Source organism: Lolium perenne, chromosome 2 (genome assembly GCF_019359855.2).
Source record: "Lolium perenne isolate Kyuss_39 chromosome 2, Kyuss_2.0, whole genome shotgun sequence".
NCBI lineage: Eukaryota > Viridiplantae > Streptophyta > Magnoliopsida > Poales > Poaceae > Lolium > Lolium perenne.
Window position 1 is genome coordinate 233,324,038 of NC_067245.2, and position 8,837 is coordinate 233,332,874.

An 8,837-nucleotide genomic window follows, 5' to 3' on the forward strand; every position below is an offset into this window, starting at 1 on the left:
GGTGATTGCATGTCTGCTCATTGCATGGATAACAATGCAGTAGAAATACATTGCTAGAATAACAGAGCTTATGCATCATCAGTAGCCCAGAACGGCAACCATCACGGTGCATTTATAACTGATAACGTGATCACGACCTTAGGAACAAACTTGGACGAAGAGCTGATTTCTTGAGGTTTGCTCCCAAGGAGTTGCAGTTCTCAAATTACACAAACATCAGATATATTGAAGATCACGTAACTAAGTTATAATTAGGCTACTGGAGTACTTCCTCGTACAACATTCTGTAACTTCCTAACCAAACTGATATACAGTATTACATTTGAAAGTTTGACAAGGGTAATCTCATTCAGGGCCAGCTTTGCTGAATTCGTGGCACCGTTTACTCATATCAGCTGGATGTTACGAAGTTTGCTGCAGTTAAGCCTCAAACTTCTTCCAGGAATTGGATTAACCTGATATTCACTGCAACATATGCGGCAGCTTGCTCCAAGCAGATCTTGTCAGCTCTCGCAAAAAACCTTATCGAGCTGATAATAAAGCAATCTGTCGTTACACCCTTGACAAATATAGATTGGTTAGAAGCAACACGGTAATTCAACCAGCACATAGCTACCATGGAACAATAAATAGGGCAGCAGCCACTTGTGGCAAATAGTTAACAGAACAGTTCAATGTTAATCAGCTACATTGTCCATAAAAACTAATTCACACAATTTGTATTAAATAATGTAGAATATAAACTAGAAGCGCATGTGTTTAGTAAACAATAAAAGAAATTAGTTATGCTTGGTAAAGAAAAAACCACTGTTCATACAGCGACAATCCTTGCAGCTCAAAACCAAGGACTACCTATGCAAAAGAATGCAGTTTTAAATTAAGAAGATTAGAGTTCAAGGCAGTAAGACAGGAAACAGACAATATACATAAATCAAAATCAAAATCACTAAATATAACAAACAGGAACATTAACTTTACCATTTGGTAGCGATGATTTAAATGCAAGCAACCTGTGGTGCATGACAGATTAACACAGCACACGTTGGCAATCTTCAAAGAAGTAATAAATCCATCCTTAGTAGAGCAAAAAATGAACCACCTAAGAAATGGCCTACAGTAACGCCAACGATGAACGCTGACATTGGCTATCTGCAGAGGCATCCCATAATCTAGTAGCTTGGATAGCAAAGGAAAATAATAGTTTTCTGATCAGCTCAAGCCTCTAGCCCTGGGGCATTGTGAGAGAAGATTTTTTTCCGGCTAGGGTACTAATTTGTTCACTCCTGGAGACCTGGACTGGTATGTTAGGCATGGCCTAAGAGCAGAGGTGGAGCTAGAACATTTTTGATTGGGTTCATCGCTTTGTAATAGTAGGTTCAGAGTATGAATGAGTAGTAAATATGTAGTGATTATAAAGAGACTAATCAAATTTCATTGGGTTTATATGCTGGCTCCGCCACTGCCTAAGAGGGAGATTTGAACGCATGTACTTCCGTCAGTAGCATATAAGCTTAAGTTCTCAATTGTGTGTACGCAACTCTTTGTAAGTTGATCCTTAAATTTCCCGAGTCTCTATATGGAACAGAATACGGACACAAGTCTCTGAACATATTGCGCTCTGTTCGAGATGTGTTCATGTTCTTTGTCTAATGGGAACCTAACAATGGCAACCGGGACCATAAACAAACAGATTTCGCTAATACAAGAAAAAGTACTAACCAGAACAGAATAGATTTTGGCAATTTCCACTACGCCTGTTCAAACACTAAATAAGCAAGAAACTTACCAGACTGAAGCCCAGATCTAAATCGGAAACGATGACCTAGACGGCCTACCCAACGAAGCCATCAAGCTCCAGCATCCCGTCGTACCACTCGCCTCGCCAGACCACGCCGACGACTCCGTCACCACCGTGGAGCAAGCTATTGCACCTGTCGCCTTCGTCAAGCTCCCACTCACCTGAGCTCTCGAAGAAAGGGGGAGGAGACGAGGAAGGATGGCCGGTCGCTGGTTCGCCGCGGATTAAATTCGTTGCTGGGCCCGCATTGGACCCACTAGCAAATACCCCATCAATACTACTTTAGCTCGTACGAATACGGTGTCGGGCGTATCGGAAGAGCACCAATCGCGACGGTTTCGGATGGTCGATCCATGACCGGTAGGTCACGGTGCCGCTAGATTGGCATTTTCGCGGTGATCTTCCTTCTCGGCTCCGCGGGTGCCACGATCGTTTGCTTCACCCTCTGCCTGCTGGTGGGGCAGGTGGGCAGCTTGGATAGTTTGCCTCCTCTCCTCGGCCTCCTCGGCCTCCTCTTGGCGATGCTGCTTATCGTCGTGGGACTCTTAATCTTCGCTCTTGGCCTTATTCTTTTCGTTGAACAGTTTAGAGGCGGCAATCCGTATGGTGTAATGAACGTAGATAGGTTATTGTCGCTCTAGCAATATTGTTTTGTGATTAATTAAACGCTCGCACATGAATAATAGATGTGTCGATGTTCTTCTTAGTTTGGTTCAGGGCTTCAGGCGAGCAGTGAGAATCCCCGAAGGATCAATAAGTTCATCAACTGTTTGTAACTAAGTTGTTTCTCGGGAACGAAAAGGAGTGTCAGAGAGAGGCTTGTGAAAGACGAGGACGATACGCACTTTTAACATGCAGTTTCTAGTCTCTAGACATCATATTCTCTTTCACGCATACACGAACATGCAGTTTCTAGTCTCTAGACATCATATTCTCTTTCACGCATACACGATGTTCCGTACGACCTGGAACATTTGGACATTATTACAAGAGAACCTACTTAAGGTGCATCCTTGTCAGGGTTGCCGTGCTGTCAGCATATAGAAACACACAACACTTTCTGTAGATTTTTTTTTAAAAAAACAGTACGAACGCAGATATTCACATACACGCGCATATACTTACCTCTACGAACGTATACACATATCCTACTCCTATGATCACCTCCGGAAGACAGTGTTGAGCGGATCGGATCTTAAAATTGATGAAGTCACCACATACGCCTCGGTGTCGACGGAAACGCCGCCTCCCCACTGAAAAAATGTTCCGCCTTTATGACACGCACATATATTAAAACCTGATGTTTGAACTCTGGTGAACTGGGTACAACCACCCTTCTAACCACCCAATCTTAGGTTGGTTCTCTTTATATAGAAATTATTGATCCCTATATTTTTTGTTGTACGCTTTTGCTTCCGTACGCACCCTCTCCAAAGTCGCCAAGTCGTCAAAACACATGGACGGTCAGGATGCAGCGATACCGGTTCGGGACTGGGGGCAGGATCATCCTCCGAAAAACTACTGCGGGTTTGGGTTGGTTCGTACGGCCCACGTAGAATCCAGTATGACCCGCAACGCTGTGTATCGTACGTGTACACGCGGCCACGACCGAACCTCCGCTCGTATATATTACTTTTTCCCCTGTCATCTTCAGTCGAAACCACTTCCATCCAAATCAATCCCCAAATCGGGAAAAAACCCTAGCTAGGTCACGAACAGCAGAGCACTCTTTCGCTCTCGCTCTCGCTCGCGCTCGCGGTCGTCCATGGAGAAGGGGCATGTAGAGAAGGGGAAGGGGAAGGATGCGGCGTCTGAGGAGACCAAGTGGGCGGCACCATCGGCGGCCGGAGGTGCCGCAGATCTGAGCTCCTCTTGGGGCCCGTCGCGATTCGGCTCCGCGGTGGCTGCCCCGGCCAAGAACAAGCGTCGGTACGAGATGGAGGCGCAGATCCGGCGGTGCAAGAAGAAGAACATGAAGAACCGGGAGAGGCGGGAGAGGAAGGCGGCGGGGCTCAAGATCAACTGCCCGGACGACGTGCCGACGTTCGACGAATCAGACTCCGACGACAGGTCCGAGGTATATTTGTCAACCTCTCAACCAATTTTTTTTGCTTTAGATATCAACTGTCTTGTCATGGGGAGGGTTTTTTTAGATCCACATGGGTGCCCAAATACGGTTCCATTTCATTCTTGGTTGGTTCATCTTATGATTTTTTTGCTCTAGTACGTTTTAGTTTAGGGGACGACCACGGTGAGGTATGTGGAGGATTTATTTGGCTGCAGCTTGGATTGGTTTGTGCTGTTGCTAATGTAGCAATTAACTAGTTTGTGTTAAATGAAATTGGGGTGCATCCCTTATCATGAAATGTATCATCAGATGTTTTCTTCATGTATGCAAGGGGTTAGCACTAGGTAAAAAAATTATGTAGCCATGTATGCAATAGCAGCTAATTAACCCATGTATGCAATAGCAGCTAATTAACCCCTTGCATAAGGTTTACATTGCTATCCGTGAGCATGGATACTGAATTTGCTAGGTTTGATCAGAGAGAGTTGAGCAACAGGGTTGTCATAATAAGGCACTGCTCCATTGTTTAACAGTGTCTATGTATAAAAGAATCATGCTAATTTTGCTCACTTGAACTTTCTGTTTATGACATTCTTGATAGTTGTTTTAATTGTTCAACTGAATAACCTTGTTTACTGCGGCCATTAGTTGTAATATGATTTCCAAAAGGAATGTAACGAATTTATCATGTTTACTGTGGCCATTAGTTGGTATATGAATTACTATGATTACTGCGGCCATTGGCTCCTCCAGATACGCATATGCATCCACACGGGCGGGAGGGTGAGGAACAAAATCGACAAGACCAGTTTCGATCTGTTTACCTCCATCCATTGTGTTGCTTGCTATTGACGATGTTGCCAAAGATGTTGACGATGCCATCGAGATCAGATCCTTGTCGCCTCTAATTCCCACAAACGGCGCCAATTGACAGGTATTAACTTGTCAATGCCTACAAGTTGTAGACTTGGGTTTCGCGGAAGTAGAGGGCAAGTAGATCTCGAAGGTTTCAGCCGAAAAGGTGCTCGACTGATAAAAGTTAGGGTTGGATTGACAATAAGATTTATCCTATCTTTGTCCCTCGACTCCCCATTATATAAGAGGCGGAGCCGTGGGTTTCGTATTACACAAGTTACAATTGTCGGGAGACTCTTTGAATCCGTCCCGTAAAGTTACAAATCTCTATATTCTTAATCTATCTCTACTTGCCATAGTCGACGTCTTCATGGGCTTCCGGGCTTCATAAACTTCGGGTAATGGGCTTTCATTAAACCCCGGGTACTATCTTCGGCAGACCCATCAGGGATGCCTATGTCACTAACCATGTGATTAAGAGATTCTTGTCATATTAATTTAACACTTATTTCCATCAATTCGAACAAAAGTTGTTAACTGGTTAATTCACATTATTGCTATAATGTTTTATTTATACAATTTTTAAATTACAAATGCTATCTACAGTTAGTAACTAATGTGCATTATTGCTTTACTTACTTATTTATTCAAGCTTTAAATTAGATGTGCTATGTATAGTTAGTAACTAATGTGCATTTCTACAAATCATTATTTTGCTTTGTTCTCATTCCTTTTCTATTTAAAGTCATTACATTGTTTGTATGCAAATGCATCTAATTAACCTACTTTACTTCATTTAACAGGAGGATCCCTCGGGTGAAGTTTGTTCCGGCTAGGAGGATAGGGACAAGAGGAGCAGGCACGTTCTCCGCAAGCTTAGGGCTGGGGCCATTCCCTATCTTCTTGGTCCAGGGAGGTTCAAGTGCCCTTGGTGCAACCGCAAGGAACTGCCGTCGGACTTCCTCGGCATGTACCTGCATGCCACCTACACCGGTGTTGGCAGCGGCCAGACAGCCGCACACATCAGGACCAAGCATGTCGCCTACAGCCTATTCCTCAAGAAGTACACCTCCAGGCAGTAGGAACATGCGGAGGATGATGTCGTCTCTTAGGTGTTGATACCTACCTGCTACATGTTTATTATGTTGTGTGCGAACTATGTGTTAAACTCTGTCGTATCGTATCGTGTCGTGTTGAACTTGGGTTAATGTCGTGTTGAACTATGTTTCCAAGTATGCTTATGTGTTTAAGCATGTGTGTTTGATCCCCCTTGCTTATTGTTGTGTATGTTGTGCTTACTATATATGCTTGTGCTTAGTATATATGCTTGTGCTTCCTTTGGATACTTTTGATGATGAGGATGAGATTGTGTATCTTGTTCATCCATACTTATGAATTAATAAGTGCTTCTCGAACTTGGATGCACAGTAATAAGTGGGCACTTTGGACCATTGTTGTTTGGAATGACTGAATTTAGATGTTTCTGAGGCAAAAACACGCGAAGAGCGCAAGATGTTAGCATGATGTAGTGAGAAAGATTTTGCCTAAGTAAGTGTTTGCTTAAAGGAAATGTACTGTCAGTTTTGCTTCAGGGCAAGAAAAAGAGAAGAGAGGTTTTACTCTGCTGTGTTCCCTAGGTTTTGTAGCAAATTGTTATTGATTTTTTCAGTGCAAATGGGGGAAAACCCTGATAATCTAAAATAAAAACGGCGTGTTGGCAGTAGGCTGAAGTTGTTATCTTATGTGACACTCGCTTGACGCAACAAATCTCTCAGTTGACAGCAACAAATATCTCATTTCACAGCAACAACACTCGCAGCAAACAACCCAGTCTAGACTTGACTAATGGTCCATCTCCATCCAATTAGGCCCATTAGGCTAGTTCAGGTGGTACATATAAAATATCAACAAGTGAAGCAAAAAAGGGGTGTTGCTGCGACTCGAACCAAAGACCTCGTGGGAAGTCGTCGCAAAGGGGTACTCTGGTAACCGGTGGGACGGATAGAACAATATTGATACTGACAAGGAAGAAAGCTATCTATAATTAGTTTATCACTTTGGTAAGGTTATAAAACGTATGTTTGTACATTTTTCAACAAACATGAATGATATTTAGGCACGACCATTTTTCAACGCACGGATCTTTGTGCTCGTCTATTATATAAAATTCACTAATTCAATATGCAGCCTCCCTTCTATTTTTGGCTGTATGTATAGACAAAATTAGCGAGTCTTAACACTAAATTTGAAATAAATATGAATAAAAACTAAAAAATAAGGAAAGAGCTAAAAGTCTTGTCTTAGTGGATTAGATATTTTTTTCCTGGTTTATTATGCTTTTTATATATTTTTTCCTGGGTTTTCTAAACAATTTGGTACAAGACAGAGTAGTCATTTGGGGATGAACAGTTTTGAACACACATAAAGACTGACTTAGATTACATAAACAAGGATGCAAACAAGTACCACCGTCGGTACAACATATGAAAACACGGCATAGTAAATAAACACGATAAAACTAAAAAGTAAAGAAACATGCATGACAAGCTTCACGAAATTCTTCTTCAACTTTCTTCCACCTTGGTCGCGCTACTTCACCACCGTCTTCAACACTTCACCCCTCGTAGGGGAGGCAATGCATCTGGTTTTCGGTGGGGAAGATGCACTCGCAGTTGGTGAAGATGTTGTACGTCGTGAAGAAAATCGACTCGCAGCCGCACTAGAACACTTGGCCTAGGAGCTCGTACGCGTCCCACGGGTTGGTGAGGGTGACCGTGAGCAACTTGAGGCTGACGCCGTAACAAACCTCGTCGAGGTGGAACATCGGCGGCGAGCCCGGTGGGAGGTGGGCAAAGCCGGCGGTGAAGAATGCGTCGGCGAGCTCGACGGCCCCCCTCCACCTGGATTGCGCCCACACACGGAGCGTGCGCTCGACGAGGACGCCTGGCGGGTAGCGCAGCTCCTGCACGGTATATGGCCGAACGTAGGTCGGTCCGACGTATTGCATCTTCTGGTGGTGCTTTGGGGTTCTTGGAAAGGATGGAGGGCTCGCTTTGGGTGCGTCGTGTCTGGAGTGGAGTTGGGTGGTGTGTGGGAGAGGAATGTAGACGTATAAATAGGCTAGAAAAATATCGTGTGGGAGACAAAGATGGTTGTTTGGCAATGAAACGACGCGAGTGGCGCGTGCATGTAGCCGTTGCCGTTTCGCACATGAAACGAGGGGGTGTCGCGTGTCGTTGTCATTTCACACTGAAAAGAGGGGCGCGTCTGCTATCAGCTGAATCAACCGCACTGAAACGGGGCTTTGTGGCTCATTCATGGCGACGTCGTGGCGACGCGTGCGTAATGACTCATGCATGTATAGCTGAGTCACTGCTGCCGGGCGCATGCATGCCGTCGTCGTTGCTTCCCGCGCTTGCAGGCTTAGGCAGGCGCATTGCACATTGGACACAAGGCAAGACCGCAACACGGCCCAACGGTCCACCTAGCGTTCCCGCTCGGAACCCCCACCCGTGTTGAGAAAAAAAAGAGTCCAGCCAATCAGATTGGTGTATATTCAAATATTTCTAACAAATTCTGAGAAAATCTAAAAAAATTAAAATCTTCGAAAATAGTTTATATATATAAAGTAGATGTGTATGAAATTTATTTGGGTCATTTAAACAAGGTTGAAAAAAAACTTGCTTACAAATGAGGCCGTTTACCCTACCTTTAGAGCCTCTTTCTAGCACTTTTTTGACCAACCCAGGGATGACCCCATGTTGTGGGCATTGGTGCACCATGTCATTCCACCCACTTCAAGCCATGGGTTTTGCATGTTGCATGCCTGAATGCCCGTGTTCATGTGGTGTAGACCCCCTAAATATAGGTTCTCGCCAGAAAAAGGTGTCAAAACAATGGATAGTCTGACGGTGTGTGTGCATAGTGATCCCATCTTTTGGGAATTGCTCCACCATGCCATGCAACCACCACTTACATCACCATCCACACTAGAATGCATGTGCTCCTTGCCTAGCTACCTCACGGAAGCCTGCACACGTTGTTTCTGGGCACAACGGCTATACCCAGGCCACCAAGTTGGATGTCAACCCTGGGATGACCCCATGTTGTGGGCAT

The 8,837-nt window shown here is 44.3% G+C and overlaps 1 long non-coding RNA gene across 1 annotated transcript; it reads right to left on the reverse strand.

Annotated features, from left to right (window-relative positions):
* Positions 1 to 78: 78 nt before the first annotated feature.
* On the reverse strand, positions 79 to 2,055 carry LOC127335222 (uncharacterized). Its single transcript, XR_007872671.1, has 2 exons — positions 1,787 to 2,055; positions 79 to 559 (listed from the first exon to the last, which is right to left on the reverse strand). It is a non-coding gene; the product is annotated as an uncharacterized lncRNA (long non-coding RNA).
* Between the last annotated feature and the right edge of the window lie 6,782 nt (positions 2,056 to 8,837).